Source organism: Oncorhynchus mykiss, unplaced genomic scaffold (assembly GCF_013265735.2).
Source record: "Oncorhynchus mykiss isolate Arlee unplaced genomic scaffold, USDA_OmykA_1.1 un_scaffold_439, whole genome shotgun sequence".
Taxonomy (NCBI): domain Eukaryota; kingdom Metazoa; phylum Chordata; class Actinopteri; order Salmoniformes; family Salmonidae; genus Oncorhynchus; species Oncorhynchus mykiss.
The window spans coordinates 34,099-51,147 of NW_023493886.1; positions in this window are offsets into that span (position 1 = coordinate 34,099).

The following is a 17,049-nucleotide window of genomic DNA, read 5'->3' on the forward strand; positions in this document are numbered from 1 at the left end:
TGGAGCAGTGGAAATGCGTTCTCTGGAGCTGTGGAAACGCGTTCTCTGGAGCAGTGGAAATGCGTACTCTGGAGCAGTGGAAACACGTTCTCTGGAGCAGAGAAGAAACGCGTTGTTAGGAGCAGTTTAAAAATAAGTTCTCTGGAGTAGTGGAAATGCGTTCTCTGGAGCAGTGGAAACACGTTCTCTGGAGCAGAGAAGAAACGCGTTGTTTTGAGCAGTGGAAACACGTTCTCTGGAGCAGTGGAAACACATTCTCTGGAGCAGTGGAAACACGTTCTCTGGAGCAGTGGAAACCTGTTCTCTGGAGCAGTGGAAATGCGTTCTCTGGAGCAGTGGAGACCTGTTCTCTGGAGCAGTGGAAACACGTTCTCTGGAGCTGTGGAAACACGTTCTCTGGAGCAGGGGAAACGTGTTCTCTGGAGCAGTGGAAACCTGTTCTCTGGAGCAGGGGAAACACGTTCTCTGGAGCAGTGGAAACACGTTCTCTGGAGCAGGGGAAACGTGTTCTCTGGAGCAGTGGAAATGCGTTCTCTGGAGCAGTGGAAACACGTTCTCTGGAGCAGAGAAGAAACGAGTTGTTTGGAGCAGGGGAAACGTGTTCTCTGGAGCAGTGGAAACCTGTTCTCTGGAGCAGTGGAAATGCGTTCTCTGGAGCAGTGGAAACCTGTTCTCTGGAGCAGTGGAAATGCGTTCTCTGGAGCAGTGGAAACGCGTTCTCTGGAGCAGTGGAAACGTGTTCTCTGGAACAGTGGAAATGCGTTCTCTGGAGCAGTGGAAACCTGTTCTCTGGAGCAGTGGAAACCTGTTCTCTGGAGCAGTGGAAATGCGTTCTCTGGAGCAGTGGAAACGCGTTCTCTGGAGCAGTGGAAACGTGTTCTCTGGAGCAGTGGAAATGCGTTCTCTGGAGCAGTGGAAATGCGTACTCTGGAGCAGTGGAAACACGTTCTCTGGAGCAGAGAAGAAACGCGTTGTTTGGAGCAGGGGAAACGTGTTCTCTGGAGCAGTGGAAATGCGTTCTCTGGAGCAGTGGAAACGCGTTCTCTGGAGCAGTGGAAACGCGTTCTCTGGAGCAGTGGAAACGCGTTCTCTGGAGCAGTGGAGACGTGTTCTTTGGAGCAGTGGAAATGCGTTCTCTGGAGCAGTGGAAACATGTTCTCTGGAGCAGAGAAGAAACGCGTTGTTTGGAGCAGGGGAACGTGTTCTCTGGAGCAGTGGAAATGCGTTCTCTGGAGCAGTGGAAACGCGTTCTCTGGAGCAGTGGAAACGCGTTCTCTGGAGCAGTGGAAACACGTTCTCTGGAGCAGAGAAGAAACGCGTTGTTTGGAGCAGTGGAAACACGTTCTCTGGAGCATTGGAAACGCGTTCTCTGGAGCAGTGGAAACACGTTCTCTGGAGCAGTGGAAACCTGTTCTCTGTAGCAGTGGAAATGCGTTCTCTGGAGCAGTGGAAACCTGTTCTCTGGCGCAGTGGAAATGCGTTCTCTGGAGCAGTGGAAACCTGTTCTCTGGAGCATTGGAAATGCGTTCTCTGGAGCAGTGGAAACCTGTTCTCTGGAGCAGTGGAAATGCGTTCTCTGGAGCTGTGGAAACGCGTTCTCTGGAGCAGGGGAAACGCGTTCTCTGGAGCAGTGGAAACGTGTTCTCTGGAGCAGTGGAAATGCGTTCTCTGGAGCAGTGGAAACACGTTCTCTGGAGCAGAGAAGAAACGCGTTGTTTGGAGCAGGGGAAACGTGTTCTCTGGAGCAGCGGAAATGCGTTCTCTAGAGCAGTGGAAACGCGTTCTCTGGAGCAGTGGAAACGCGTTCTCTGGAGCAGTGGAGACGTGTTCTTTGGAGCAGTGGAAATGCGTTCTCTGGAGCAGTGGAAACACGTTCTCTGGAGCAGAGAAGAAACGCGTTGTTTGGAGCAGTGGAAACACGTTCTCTGGAGCAGTGGAAACGCGTTCTCTGGAGCAGTGGAAACACGTTCTCTGGAGCAGTGGAAATGCGTTCTCTGGAGCAGTGGAAACCTGTTCTCTGGAGCAGTGGAAATGCGTTCTCTGGAGCAGTGGAAACACGTTCTCTGGAGCAGGGGAAACGTGTTCTCTGGAGCAGTGGAAACGCGTTCTCTGGAGCAGTGGAAACGCGTTCTCTGGAGCAGTGGAAACGTGTTCTCTGGAGCAGTGGAAATGCGTTCTCTGGAGCAGTGGAAACACGTTCTCTGGAGCAGAGAAGAAACGCGTTCTCTTGAGCAGTGGAAACGCGTTCTCTGGAGCAGTGGAAACCTGTTCTCTGGAGCAGTGGAAATGCGTTCTCTGGAGCAGTGGAAACACGTTCTCTGGAGCAGAGAAGAAACGCGTTCTCTGGAGCAGGGGAAACGTGTTCTCTGGAGCAGTGGAAATGCGTTCTCTGGAGCAGTGGAAACACGTTCTCTGGAGCAGAGAAGAAACGCGTTGTTTGGAGCAGGGGAAACGTGTTCTCTGGAGCAGTGGAAATGCGTACTCTGGAGCAGTGGAAACACGTTCTCTGGAGCAGAGAAGAAACGCGTTGTTAGGAGCAGTTTAAAAATAAGTTCTCTGGAGTAGTGGAAATGCGTTCTCTGGAGCAGTGGAAACACGTTCTCTGGAGCAGAGAAGAAACGCGTTGTTTTGAGCAGTGGAAACACGTTCTCTGGAGCAGTGGAAACACATTCTCTGGAGCAGTGGAAACACGTTCTCTGGAGCAGTGGAAACCTGTTCTCTGGAGCAGTGGAAATGCGTTCTCTGGAGCAGTGGAGACCTGTTCTCTGGAGCAGTGGAAACATGTTCTCTGGAGCTGTGGAAACACGTTCTCTGGAGCAGGGGAAACGTGTTCTCTGGAGCAGTGGAAACCTGTTCTCTGGAGCAGGGGAAACACGTTCTCTGGAGCAGTGGAAACGCGTTCTCTGGAGCAGTGGAAACGTGTTCTCTGGAGCAGTGGAAATGCGTTCTCTGGAGCAGTGGAAATGCGTACTCTGGAGCAGTGGAAACACGTTCTCTGGAGCAGTGGAAACGCGTTCTCTGGAGCAGTGGAAACACGTTCTCTGGAGCAGTGGAAACCTGTTCTCTGGAGCAGTGGAAATGCGTTCTCTGGAGCAGTGGAAACCTGTTCTCTGGAGCAGTGGAAATGCGTTCTCTGGAGCAGTGGAAACACGTTCTCTGGAGCTGTGGAAACACGTTCTCTGGAGCAGGGGAAACGTGTTCTCTGGAGCAGTGGAAACCTGTTCTCTGGAGCAGGGGAAACACGTTCTCTGGAGCAGTGGAAACGTGTTCTCTGGAGCAGTGGAAATGCGTTCTCTGGAGCAGTGGAAATGCGTACTCTGGAGCAGTGGAAACACGTTCTCTGGAGCAGAGAAGAAACGCGTTGTTTGGAGCAGGGGAAACGTGTTCTCTGGAGCAGTGGAAATGCGTTCTCTGGAGCAGTGGAAACGCGTTCTCTGGAGCAGTGGAAACGCGTTCTCTGGAGCAGTGGAGACGTGTTCTTTGGAGCAGTGGAAATGCGTTCTCTGGAGCAGTGGAAACATGTTCTCTGGAGCAGAGAAGAAACGCGTTGTTTGGAGCAGGGGAACGTGTTCTCTGGAGCAGTGGAAATGCGTTCTCTGGAGCAGTGGAAACGCGTTCTCTGGAGCAGTGTAAACGCGTTCTCTGGAGCAGTGGAAATGCTTTCTCTGGAGCAGTGGAAACCTGTTCTCTGGAGCAGTGGAAATGCGTTCTCTGGAGCAGTGGAAACCTGTTCTCTGGAGCAGTGGAAATGCGTTCTCTGGAGCAGTGGAAACCTGTTCTCTGGAGCAGTGGAAATGCGTTCTCTGGAGCTGTGGAAACGCGTTCTCTGGAGCAGTGGAAATGCGTACTCTGGAGCAGTGGAAACACGTTCTCTGGAGCAGAGAAGAAACGCGTTGTTAGGAGCAGTTTAAAAATAAGTTCTCTGGAGTAGTGGAAATGCATTCTCTGGAGCAGTGGAAACACGTTCTCTGGAGCAGAGAAGAAACGCGTTGTTTTGAGCAGTGGAAACACGTTCTCTGGAGCAGTGGAAACACATTCTCTGGAGCAGTGGAAACACGTTCTCTGGAGCAGTGGAAACCTGTTCTCTGGAGCAGTGGAAATGCGTTCTCTGGAGCAGTGGAGACCTGTTCTCTGGAGCAGTGGAAACATGTTCTCTGGAGCTGTGGAAACACGTTCTCTGGAGCAGGGGAAACGTGTTCTCTGGAGCAGTGGAAACCTGTTCTCTGGAGCAGGGGAAACACGTTCTCTGGAGCAGTGGAAACGCGTTCTCTGGAGCAGTGGAAACGTGTTCTCTGGAGCAGTGGAAATGCGTTCTCTGGAGCAGTGGAAATGCGTACTCTGGAGCAGTGGAAACACGTTCTCTGGAGCAGTGGAAACGCGTTCTCTGGAGCAGTGGAAACACGTTCTCTGGAGCAGTGGAAACCTGTTCTCTGGAGCAGTGGAAATGCGTTCTCTGGAGCAGTGGAAACGTGTTCTCTGGAGCAGTGGAAATGCATTCTCTGGAGCAGTGGAAACACGTTCTCTGGAGCTGTGGAAACACGTTCTCTGGAGCAGGGGAAACGTGTTCTCTGGAGCAGTGGAAACCTGTTCTCTGGAGCAGGGGAAACACGTTCTCTGGAGCAGTGGAAACGTGTTCTCTGGAGCAGTGGAAATGCGTTCTCTGGAGCAGTGGAAATGCGTACTCTGGAGCAGTGGAAACACGTTCTCTGGAGCAGAGAAGAAACGCGTTGTTTGGAGCAGGGGAAACGTGTTCTCTGGAGCAGTGGAAATGCGTTCTCTGGAGCAGTGGAAACGCGTTCTCTGGAGCAGTGGAAATGCGTTCTCTGGAGCAGTGGAGACGTGTTCTTTGGAGCAGTGGAAATGCGTTCTCTGGAGCAGTGGAAACATGTTCTCTGGAGCAGAGAAGAAACGCGTTGTTTGGAGCAGGGGAACGTGTTCTCTGGAGCAGTGGAAATGCGTTCTCTGGAGCAGTGGAAACGCGTTCTCTGGAGCAGTGGAAACGCGTTCTCTGGAGCAGTGGAAATGCGTTCTCTGGAGCAGTGGAAACCTGTTCTCTGGAGCAGTGGAAATGCGTTCTCTGGAGCAGTGGAAACCTGTTCTCTGGAGCAGTGGAAATGCGTTCTCTGGAGCAGTGGAAACCTGTTCTCTGGAGCAGTGGAAATGCGTTCTCAGGAGCTGTGGAAACGCGTTCTCTGGAGCAGTGGAAATGCGTACTCTGGAGCAGTGGAAACACGTTCTCTGGAGCAGAGAAGAAACGCGTTGTTAGGAGCAGTTTAAAAATAAGTTCTCTGGAGTAGTGGAAATGCGTTCTCTGGAGCAGTGGAAACACGTTCTCTGGAGCAGAGAAGAAACGCGTTGTTTTGAGCAGTGGAAACACGTTCTCTGGAGCAGTGGAAACACATTCTCTGGAGCAGTGGAAACACGTTCTCTGGAGCAGTGGAAACCTGTTCTCTGGAGCAGTGGAAATGCGTTCTCTGGAGCAGTGGAGACCTGTTCTCTGGAGCAGTGGAAACACGTTCTCTGGAGCTGTGGAAACACGTTCTCTGGAGCAGGGGAAACGTGTTCTCTGGAGCAGTGGAAACCTGTTCTCTGGAGCAGGGGAAACACGTTCTCTGGAGCAGTGGAAACACGTTCTCTGGAGCAGGGGAAACGTGTTCTCTGGAGCAGTGGAAATGCGTTCTCTGGAGCAGTGGAAACACGTTCTCTGGAGCAGAGAAGAAACGCGTTGTTTGGAGCAGGGGAAACGTGTTCTCTGGAGCAGTGGAAACCTGTTCTCTGGAGCAGTGGAAATGCGTTCTCTGGAGCAGTGGAAACCTGTTCTCTGGAGCAGTGGAAATGCGTTCTCTGGAGCAGTGGAAACGCGTTCTCTGGAGCAGTGGAAACGTGTTCTCTGGAGCAGTGGAAATGCGTTCTCTGGAGCAGTGGAAACCTGTTCTCTGGAGCAGTGGAAACCTGTTCTCTGGAGCAGTGGAAATGCGTTCTCTGGAGCAGTGGAAACGCGTTCTCTGGAGCAGTGGAAACGTGTTCTCTGGAGCAGTGGAAATGCGTTCTCTGGAGCAGTGGAAATGCGTACTCTGGAGCAGTGGAAACACGTTCTCTGGAGCAGAGAAGAAACGCGTTGTTTGGAGCAGGGGAAACGTGTTCTCTGGAGCAGTGGAAATGCGTTCTCTGGAGCAGTGGAAACGCGTTCTCTGGAGCAGTGGAAACGCGTTCTCTGGAGCAGTGGAATCGCGTTCTCTGGAGCAGTGGAGACGTGTTCTTTGGAGCAGTGGAAATGCGTTCTCTGGAGCAGTGGAAACATGTTCTCTGGAGCAGAGAAGAAACGCGTTGTTTGGAGCAGGGGAACGTGTTCTCTGGAGCAGTGGAAATGCGTTCTCTGGAGCAGTGGAAACGCGTTCTCTGGAGCAGTGGAAATGCGTTCTCTGGAGCAGTGGAAACACGTTCTCTGGAGCAGAGAAGAAACGCGTTGTTTGGAGCAGTGGAAACACGTTCTCTGGAGCATTGGAAACGCGTTCTCTGGAGCAGTGGAAACACGTTCTCTGGAGCAGTGGAAACCTGTTCTCTGTAGCAGTGGAAATGCGTTCTCTGGAGCAGTGGAAACCTGTTCTCTGGAGCAGTGGAAATGCGTTCTCTGGAGCAGTGGAAACCTGTTCTCTGGAGCATTGGAAATGCGTTCTCTGGAGCAGTGGAAACCTGTTCTCTGGAGCAGTGGAAATGCGTTCTCTGGAGCTGTGGAAACGCGTTCTCTGGAGCAGGGGAAACGCGTTCTCTGGAGCAGTGGAAACGTGTTCTCTGGAGCAGTGGAAATGCGTTCTCTGGAGCAGTGGAAACACGTTCTCTGGAGCAGAGAAGAAACGCGTTGTTTGGAGCAGGGGAAACGTGTTCTCTGGAGCAGCGGAAATGCGTTCTCTAGAGCAGTGGAAACGCGTTCTCTGGAGCAGTGGAAACGCGTTCTCTGGAGCAGTGGAGACGTGTTCTTTGGAGCAGTGGAAATGCGTTCTCTGGAGCAGTGGAAACACGTTCTCTGGAGCAGAGAAGAAACGCGTTGTTTGGAGCAGTGGAAACACGTTCTCTGGAGCAGTGGAAACGCGTTCTCTGGAGCAGTGGAAACACGTTCTCTGGAGCAGTGGAAACCTGTTCTCTGGAGCAGTGGAAATGCGTTCTCTGGAGCAGTGGAAACCTGTTCTCTGGAGCAGTGGAAATGCGTTCTCTGGAGCAGTGGAAACACGTTCTCTGGAGCAGGGGAAACGTGTTCTCTGGAGCAGTGGAAACGCGTTCTCTGGAGCAGTGGAAACGCGTTCTCTGGAGCAGTGGAAACGTGTTCTCTGGAGCAGTGGAAATGCGTTCTCTGGAGCAGTGGAAACACGTTCTCTGGAGCAGAGAAGAAACGCGTTGTTTGGAGCAGTGGAAACACGTTCTCTGGAGCAGTGGAAACGTGTTCTCTGGAGCAGTGGAAACACGTTCTCTGGAGCAGTGGAAACCTGTTCTTTGGAGCAGTGGAAATGCGTTCTCTGGAGCAGTGGAAACCTGTTCTCTGGAGCAGTGGAAATGCGTTCTCTGGAGCAGTGGAAACACGTTCTCTGGAGCAGGGGAAACGTGTTCTCTGGAGCAGTGGAAACGCGTTCTCTGGAGCAGTGGAAACGCGTTCTCTGGAGCAGTGGAAACCTGTTCTCTGGAGCAGTGGAAATGCGTTCTCTGGAGCAGTGGAAACACGTTCTCTGGAGCAGTGGAAATGCGTTCTCTGGAGCTGTGGAAACGCGTTCTCTGGAGCAGTGGAAATGCGTACTCTGGAGCAGTGGAAAGACGTTCTCTGGAGCAGAGAAGAAACGCGTTGTTAGGAGCAGTTTAAAAATAAGTTCTCTGGAGTAGTGGAAATGCGTTCTCTGGAGCAGTGGAAACACGTTCTCTGGAGCAGTGGAAACACGTTCTCTGGAGCTGTGGAAACACGTTCTCTGGAGCAGGGGAAACGTGTTCTCTGGAGCAGTGGAAACCTGTTCTCTGGAGCAGGGGAAACACGTTCTCTGGAGCAGTGGAAACGTGTTCTCTGGAGCAGTGGAAATGCGTTCTCTGGAGCAGTGGAAATGCGTACTCTGGAGCAGTGGAAACACGTTCTCTGGAGCAGAGAAGAAACGCGTTGTTTGGAGCAGGGGAAACGTGTTCTCTGGAGCAGTGGAAATGCGTTCTCTGGAGCAGTGGAAACGCGTTCTCTGGAGCAGTGGAAACGCGTTCTCTGGAGCAGTGGAGACGTGTTCTTTGGAGCAGTGGAAATGCGTTCTCTGGAGCAGTGGAAACATGTTCTCTGGAGCAGAGAAGAAACGCGTTGTTTGGAGCAGGGGAACGTGTTCTCTGGAGCAGTGGAAATGCGTTCTCTGGAGCAGTGGAAACGCGTTCTCTGGAGCAGTGGAAACGCGTTCTCTGGAGCAGTGGAAATGCATTCTCTGGAGCAGTGGAAACCTGTTCTCTGGAGCAGTGGAAATGCGTTCTCTGGAGCAGTGGAAACCTGTTCTCTGGAGCAGTGGAAATGCGTTCTCTGGAGCAGTGGAAACCTGTTCTCTGGAGCAGTGGAAATGCGTTCTCTGGAGCTGTGGAAACGCGTTCTCTGGAGCAGTGGAAATGCGTACTCTGGAGCAGTGGAAACACGTTCTCTGGAGCAGAGAAGAAACGCGTTGTTAGGAGCAGTTTAAAAATAAGTTCTCTGGAGTAGTGGAAATGCGTTCTCTGGAGCAGTGGAAACACGTTCTCTGGAGCAGAGAAGAAACGCGTTGTTTTGAGCAGTGGAAACACGTTCTCTGGAGCAGTGGAAACACATTCTCTGGAGCAGTGGAAACACGTTCTCTGGAGCAGTGGAAACCTGTTCTCTGGAGCAGTGGAAATGCGTTCTCTGGAGCAGTGGAGACCTGTTCTCTGGAGCAGTGGAAACACGTTCTCTGGAGCTGTGGAAACACTTTCTCTGGAGCAGGGGAAACGTGTTCTCTGGAGCAGTGGAAACCTGTTCTCTGGAGCAGGGGAAACACGTTCTCTGGAGCAGTGGAAACACGTTCTCTGGAGCAGGGGAAACGTGTTCTCTGGAGCAGTGGAAATGCGTTCTCTGGAGCAGTGGAAACACGTTCTCTGGAGCAGAGAAGAAACGCGTTGTTTGGAGCAGGGGAAACGTGTTCTCTGGAGCAGTGGAAACCTGTTCTCTGGAGCAGTGGAAATGCGTTCTCTGGAGCAGTGGAAACCTGTTCTCTGGAGCAGTGGAAATGCGTTCTCTGGAGCAGTGGAAACGCGTTCTCTGGAGCAGTGGAAACGTGTTCTCTGGAGCAGTGGAAATGCGTTCTCTGGAGCAGTGGAAACCTGTTCTCTGGAGCAGTGGAAACCTGTTCTCTGGAGCAGTGGAAATGCGTTCTCTGGAGCAGTGGAAACGCGTTCTCTGGAGCAGTGGAAACGTGTTCTCTGGAGCAGTGGAAATGCGTTCTCTGGAGCAGTGGAAATGCGTACTCTGGAGCAGTGGAAACACGTTCTCTGGAGCAGAGAAGAAACGCGTTGTTTGGAGCAGGGGAAACGTGTTCTCTGGAGCAGTGGAAATGCGTTCTCTGGAGCAGTGGAAACGCGTTCTCTGGAGCAGTGGAAACGCGTTCTCTGGAGCAGTGGAAACGCGTTCTCTGGAGCAGTGTAGACGTGTTCTTTGGAGCAGTGGAAATGCGTTCTCTGGAGCAGTGGAAACATGTTCTCTGGAGCAGAGAAGAAACGCGTTGTTTGGAGCAGGGGAACGTGTTCTCTGGAGCAGTGGAAATGCGTTCTCTGGAGCAGTGGAAACGCGTTCTCTGGAGCAGTGGAAACGCGTTCTCTGGAGCAGTGGAAACACGTTCTCTGGAGCAGAGAAGAAACGCGTTGTTTGGAGCAGTGGAAACACGTTCTCTGGAGCATTGGAAACGCGTTCTCTGGAGCAGTGGAAACACGTTCTCTGGAGCAGTGGAAACCTGTTCTCTGTAGCAGTGGAAATGCGTTCTCTGGAGCAGTGGAAACCTGTTCTCTGGAGCAGTGGAAATGCGTTCTCTGGAGCAGTGGAAACCTGTTCTCTGGAGCAGTGGAAATGCGTTCTCTGGAGCAGTGGAAACCTGTTCTCTGGAGCAGTGGAAATGCGTTCTCTGGAGCTGTGGAAACGCGTTCTCTGGAGCAGGGGAAACGCGTTCTCTGGAGCAGTGGAAACGTGTTCTCTGGAGCAGTGGAAACGCGTTCTCTGGAGCAGTGGAAACACGTTCTCTGGAGCAGAGAAGAAACGCGTTGTTTGGAGCAGGGGAAACGTGTTCTCTGGAGCAGCGGAAATGCGTTCTCTAGAGCAGTGGAAACGCGTTCTCTGGAGCAGTGGAAACGCGTTCTCTGGAGCAGTGGAGACGTGTTCTTTGGAGCAGTGGAAATGCGTTCTCTGGAGCAGTGGAAACACGTTCTCTGGAGCAGAGAAGAAACGCGTTGTTTGGAGCAGTGGAAACACGTTCTCTGGAGCAGTGGAAACGCGTTCTCTGGAGCAGTGGAAACACGTTCTCTGGAGCAGTGGAAACCTGTTCTCTGGAGCAGTGGAAATGCGTTCTCTGGAGCAGTGGAAACCTGTTCTCTGGAGCAGTGGAAATGCGTTCTCTGGAGCAGTGGAAACACGTTCTCTGGAGCTGTGGAAACACGTTCTCTGGAGCAGGGGAAACGTGTTCTCTGGAGCAGTGGAAACCTGTTCTCTGGAGCAGGGGAAACACGTTCTCTGGAGCAGTGGAAACGTGTTCTCTGGAGCAGTGGAAATGCGTTCTCTGGAGCAGTGGAAATGCGTACTCTGGAGCAGTGGAAACACGTTCTCTGGAGCAGAGAAGAAACGCGTTGTTTGGAGCAGGGGAAACGTGTTCTCTGGAGCAGTGGAAATGCGTTCTCTGGAGCAGTGGAAACGCGTTCTCTGGAGCAGTGGAAACGCGTTCTCTGGAGCAGTGGAGACGTGTTCTTTGGAGCAGTGGAAATGCGTTCTCTGGAGCAGTGGAAACATGTTCTCTGGAGCAGAGAAGAAACGCGTTGTTTGGAGCAGGGGAACGTGTTCTCTGGAGCAGTGGAAATGCGTTCTCTGGAGCAGTGGAAACGCGTTCTCTGGAGCAGTGGAAACGCGTTCTCTGGAGCAGTGGAAATGCGTTCTCTGGAGCAGTGGAAACCTGTTCTCTGGAGCAGTGGAAATGCGTTCTCTGGAGCAGTGGAAACCTGTTCTCTGGAGCAGTGGAAATGCGTTCTCTGGAGCAGTGGAAACCTGTTCTCTGGAGCAGTGGAAATGCGTTCTCTGGAGCTGTGGAAACGCGTTCTCTGGAGCAGTGGAAATGCGTACTCTGGAGCAGTGGAAACACGTTCTCTGGAGCAGAGAAGAAACGCGTTGTTAGGAGCAGTTTAAAAATAAGTTCTCTGGAGTAGTGGAAATGCGTTCTCTGGAGCAGTGGAAACACGTTCTCTGGAGCAGAGAAGAAACGCGTTGTTTGGAGCAGGGGAACGTGTTCTCTGGAGCAGTGGAAATGCGTTCTCTGGAGCAGTGGAAACGCGTTCTCTGGAGCAGTGGAAACGCGTTCTCTGGAGCAGTGGAAACACGTTCTCTGGAGGAGAGAAGAAACGCGTTGTTTGGAGCAGTGGAAACACGTTCTCTGGAGCATTGGAAACGCGTTCTCTGGAGCAGTGGAAACACGTTCTCTGGAGCAGTGGAAACCTGTTCTCTGTAGCAGTGGAAATGCGTTCTCTGGAGCAGTGGAAACCTGTTCTCTGGAGCAGTGGAAATGCGTTCTCTGGAGCAGTGGAAACCTGTTCTCTGGAGCAGTGGAAATGCGTTCTCTGGAGCAGTGGAAACCTGTTCTCTGGAGCAGTGGAAATGCGTTCTCTGGAGCTGTGGAAACGCGTTCTCTGGAGCAGGGGAAACGCGTTCTCTGGAGCAGTGGAAACGTGTTCTCTGGAGCAGTGGAAATGCGTTCTCTGGAGCAGTGGAAACACGTTCTCTGGAGCAGAGAAGAAACGCGTTGTTTGGAGCAGGGGAAACGTGTTCTCTGGAGCAGCGGAAATGCGTTCTCTAGAGCAGTGGAAACGCGTTCTCTGGAGCAGTGGAAACGCGTTCTCTGGAGCAGTGGAGACGTGTTCTTTGGAGCAGTGGAAATGCGTTCTCTGGAGCAGTGGAAACACGTTCTCTGGAGCAGAGAAGAAACGCGTTGTTTGGAGCAGTGGAAACACGTTCTCTGGAGCAGTGGAAACGCGTTCTCTGGAGCAGTGGAAATGCGTTCTCTAGAGCAGTGGAAACGCGTTCTCTGGAGCAGTGGAAACGCGTTCTCTGGAGCAGTGGAGACGTGTTCTTTGGAGCAGTGGAAATGCGTTCTCTGGAGCAGTGGAAACATGTTCTCTGGAGCAGAGAAGAAACGCGTTGTTTGGAGCAGGGGAACGTGTTCTCTGGAGCAGTGGAAACACGTTCTCTGGAGCAGTGGAAACGCGTTCTCTGGAGCAGTGGAAACACGTTCTCTGGAGCAGTGGAAACCTGTTCTCTGGAGCAGTGGAAACCTGTTCTCTGGAGCAGTGGAAATGCGTTCTCTGGAGCAGTGGAAACACGTTCTCTGGAGCAGGGGAAACGTGTTCTCTGGAGCAGTGGAAACGCGTTCTCTGGAGCAGTGGAAACGCGTTCTCTGGAGCAGTGGAAACCTGTTCTCTGGAGCAGTGGAAATGCGTTCTCTGGAGCAGTGGAAACACGTTCTCTGGAGCAGAGAAGAAACGCGTTCTCTGGAGCAGAGGAAACGTGTTCTCTGGAGCAGTGGAAATGCGTTCTCTGGAGCAGTGGAAACACGTTCTCTGGAGCAGAGAAGAAACGCGTTGTTTGGAGCAGGGGAAACGTGTTCTCTGGAGCAGTGGAAATGCGTACTCTGGAGCAGTGGAAACACGTTCTCTGGAGCAGAGAAGAAACGCGTTGTTAGGAGCAGTTTAAAAATAAGTTCTCTGGAGCAGTGGAAATGCGTTCTCTGGAGCAGTGGAAACACGTTCTCTGGAGCAGAGAAGAAACGCGTTGTTTTGAGCAGTGGAAACACGTTCTCTGGAGCAGTGGAAACACATTCTCTGGAGCAGTGGAAACACGTTCTCTGGAGCAGTGGAAACCTGTTCTCTGGAGCAGTGGAAATGCGTTCTCTGGAGCAGTGGAGACCTGTTCTCTGGAGCAGTGGAAACATGTTCTCTGGAGCTGTGGAAACACGTTCTCTGGAGCAGGGGAAACGCGTTCTCTGGAGCAGTGGAAACGTGTTCTCTGGAGCAGTGGAAATGCGTTCTCTGGAGCAGTGGAAACATGTTCTCTGGAGCTGTGGAAACACGTTCTCTGGAGCAGGGGAAACGCGTTCTCTGGAGCAGTGGAGACGTGTTCTTTGGAGCAGTGGAAATGCGTTCTCTGGAGCAGTGGAAACATGTTCTCTGGAGCAGAGAAGAAACGCGTTGTTTGGAGCAGGGGAACGTGTTCTCTGGAGCAGTGGAAATGCGTTCTCTGGAGCAGTGGAAACGCGTTCTCTGGAGCAGTGGAAACGCGTTCTCTGGAGCAGTGGAAACACGTTCTCTGGAGGAGAGAAGAAACGCGTTGTTTGGAGCAGTGGAAACACGTTCTCTGGAGCATTGGAAACGCGTTCTCTGGAGCAGTGGAAACACGTTCTCTGGAGCAGTGGAAACCTGTTCTCTGTAGCAGTGGAAATGCGTTCTCTGGAGCAGTGGAAACCTGTTCTCTGGAGCAGTGGAAATGCGTTCTCTGGAGCAGTGGAAACCTGTTCTCTGGAGCAGTGGAAATGCGTTCTCTGGAGCAGTGGAAACCTGTTCTCTGGAGCAGTGGAAATGCGTTCTCTGGAGCTGTGGAAACGCGTTATCTGGAGCAGGGGAAACGCGTTCTCTGGAGCAGTGGAAACGTGTTCTCTGGAGCAGTGGAAATGCGTTCTCTGGAGCAGTGGAAACACGTTCTCTGGAGCAGAGAAGAAACGCGTTGTTTGGAGCAGGGGAAACGTGTTCTCTGGAGCAGCGGAAATGCGTTCTCTAGAGCAGTGGAAACGCGTTCTCTGGAGCAGTGGAAACGCGTTCTCTGGAGCAGTGGAGACGTGTTCTTTGGAGCAGTGGAAATGCGTTCTCTGGAGCAGTGGAAACACGTTCTCTGGAGCAGAGAAGAAACGCGTTGTTTGGAGCAGTGGAAACACGTTCTCTGGAGCAGTGGAAACGCGTTCTCTGGAGCAGTGGAAATGCGTTCTCTAGAGCAGTGGAAACGCGTTCTCTGGAGCAGTGGAAACGCGTTCTCTGGAGCAGTGGAGACGTGTTCTTTGGAGCAGTGGAAATGCGTTCTCTGGAGCAGTGGAAACATGTTCTCTGGAGCAGAGAAGAAACGCGTTGTTTGGAGCAGGGGAACGTGTTCTCTGGAGCAGTGGAAACACGTTCTCTGGAGCAGTGGAAACGCGTTCTCTGGAGCAGTGGAAACACGTTCTCTGGAGCAGTGGAAACCTGTTCTCTGGAGCAGTGGAAACCTGTTCTCTGGAGCAGTGGAAATGCGTTCTCTGGAGCAGTGGAAACACGTTCTCTGGAGCAGGGGAAACGTGTTCTCTGGAGCAGTGGAAACGCGTTCTCTGGAGCAGTGGAAACGCGTTCTCTGGAGCAGTGGAAACCTGTTCTCTGGAGCAGTGGAAATGCGTTCTCTGGAGCAGTGGAAACACGTTCTCTGGAGCAGAGAAGAAACGCGTTCTCTGGAGCAGAGGAAATGTGTTCTCTGGAGCAGTGGAAATGCGTTCTCTGGAGCAGTGGAAACACGTTCTCTGGAGCAGAGAAGAAACGCGTTGTTTGGAGCAGGGGAAACGTGTTCTCTGGAGCAGTGGAAATGCGTACTCTGGAGCAGTGGAAACACGTTCTCTGGAGCAGAGAAGAAACGCGTTGTTAGGAGCAGTTTAAAAATAAGTTCTCTGGAGCAGTGGAAATGCGTTCTCTGGAGCAGTGGAAACACGTTCTCTGGAGCAGAGAAGAAACGCGTTGTTTTGAGCAGTGGAAACACGTTCTCTGGAGCAGTGGAAACACATTCTCTGGAGCAGTGGAAACACGTTCTCTGGAGCAGTGGAAACCTGTTCTCTGGAGCAGTGGAAATGCGTTCTCTGGAGCAGTGGAGACCTGTTCTCTGGAGCAGTGGAAACATGTTCTCTGGAGCTGTGGAAACACGTTCTCTGGAGCAGGGGAAACGTGTTCTCTGGAGCAGTGGAAACCTGTTCTCTGGAGCAGTGGAAATGCGTTCTCTGGAGCAGTGGAAACCTGTTCTCTGGAGCAGTAGAAATGCGTTCTCTGGAGCAGTGGAAACACGTTCTCTGGAGCAGAGAAGAAACGCGTTGTTTGGAGCAGGGGAAACGTGTTCTCTGGAGCAGTGGAAACCTGTTCTCTGGAGCAGTGGAAATGCGTTCTCTGGAGCAGTGGAAACGCGTTCTCTGGAGCAGTGGAAACGTGTTCTCTGGAGCAGTGGAAATGCGTTCTCTGGAGCAGTGGAAATGCGTACTCTGGAGCAGTGGAAACACGTTCTCTGGAGCAGAGAAGAAACGCGTTGTTTGGAGCAGGGGAAACGTGTTCTCTGGAGCAGTGGAAATGCGTTCTCTGGAGCAGTGGAAACGCGTTCTCTGGAGCAGTGGAAATGCGTTCTCTGGAGCAGTGGAGACGTGTTCTTTGGAGCAGTGGAAATGCGTTCTCTGGAGCAGTGGAAACGCGTTCTCTGGAGCAGTGGAAACGCGTTCTCTGGAGCAGTGGAAACGCGTTCTCTGGAGCAGTGGAAACACGTTCTCTGGAGCAGTGGAAATGCGTTCTCTGGAGCAGTGGAAACCTGTTCTCTGGAGCAGTGGAAATGCGTTCTCTGGAGCTGTGGAAACGCGTTCTCTGGAGCAGTGGAAATGCGTACTCTGGAGCAGTGGAAAGACGTTCTCTGGAGCAGAGAAGAAACGCGTTGTTAGGAGCAGTTTAAAAATAAGTTCTCTGGAGTAGTGGAAATGCGTTCTCTGGAGCAGTGGAAACACGTTCTCTGGAGCAGAGAAGAAACGCATTGTTTTGAGCAGTGGAAACACGTTCTCTGGAGCAGTGGAAACACATTCTCTGGAGCAGTGGAAACACGTTCTCTGGAGCAGTGGAAACCTGTTCTCTGGAGCAGTGGAAATGCGTTCTCTGGAGCAGTGGAGACCTGTTCTCTGGAGCAGTGGAAACACGTTCTCTGGAGCTGTGGAAACACGTTCTCTGGAGCAGGGGAAACGTGTTCTCTGGAGCAGTGGAAACCTGTTCTCTGGAGCAGGGGAAACACGTTCTCTGGAGCAGTGGAAACACGTTCTCTGGAGCAGGGGAAACGTCTTCTCTGGAGCAGTGGAAATGCGTTCTCTGGAGCAGTGGAAACACGTTCTCTGGAGCAGAGAAGAAACGCGTTGTTTGGAGCAGGGGAAACGTGTTCTCTGGAGCAGTGGAAACCTGTTCTCTGGAGCAGTGGAAATGCGTTCTCTGGAGCAGTGGAAACCTGTTCTCTGGAGCAGTGGAAATGCGTTCTCTGGAGCAGTGGAAATGCGTTCTCTGGAGCAGTGGAAACGTGTTCTCTGGAGCAGTGGAAATGCGTTCTCTGGAGCAGTGGAAATGCGTACTCTGGAGCAGTGGAAACACGTTCTCTGGAGCAGTGGAAATGCGTTCTCTGGAGCAGTGGAAACCTGTTCTCTGGAGCAGTGGAAATGCGTTCTCTGGAGCTGTGGAAACGCGTTCTCTGGAGTAGTGGAAATGCGTTCTCTGGAGCAGTGGAAACACGTTCTCTGGAGCAGAGAAGAAACGCATTGTTTTGAGCAGTGGAAACACGTTCTCTGGAGCAGTGGAAACACATTCTCTGGAGCAGTGGAAACACGTTCTCTGGAGCAGTGGAAACCTGTTCTCTGGAGCAGTGGAAATGCGTTCTCTGGAGCAGTGGAGACCTGTTCTCTGGAGCAGTGGAAACACGTTCTCTGGAGCTGTGGAAACACGTTCTCTGGAGCAGGGGAAACGTGTTCTCTGGAGCAGTGGAAACCTGTTCTCTGG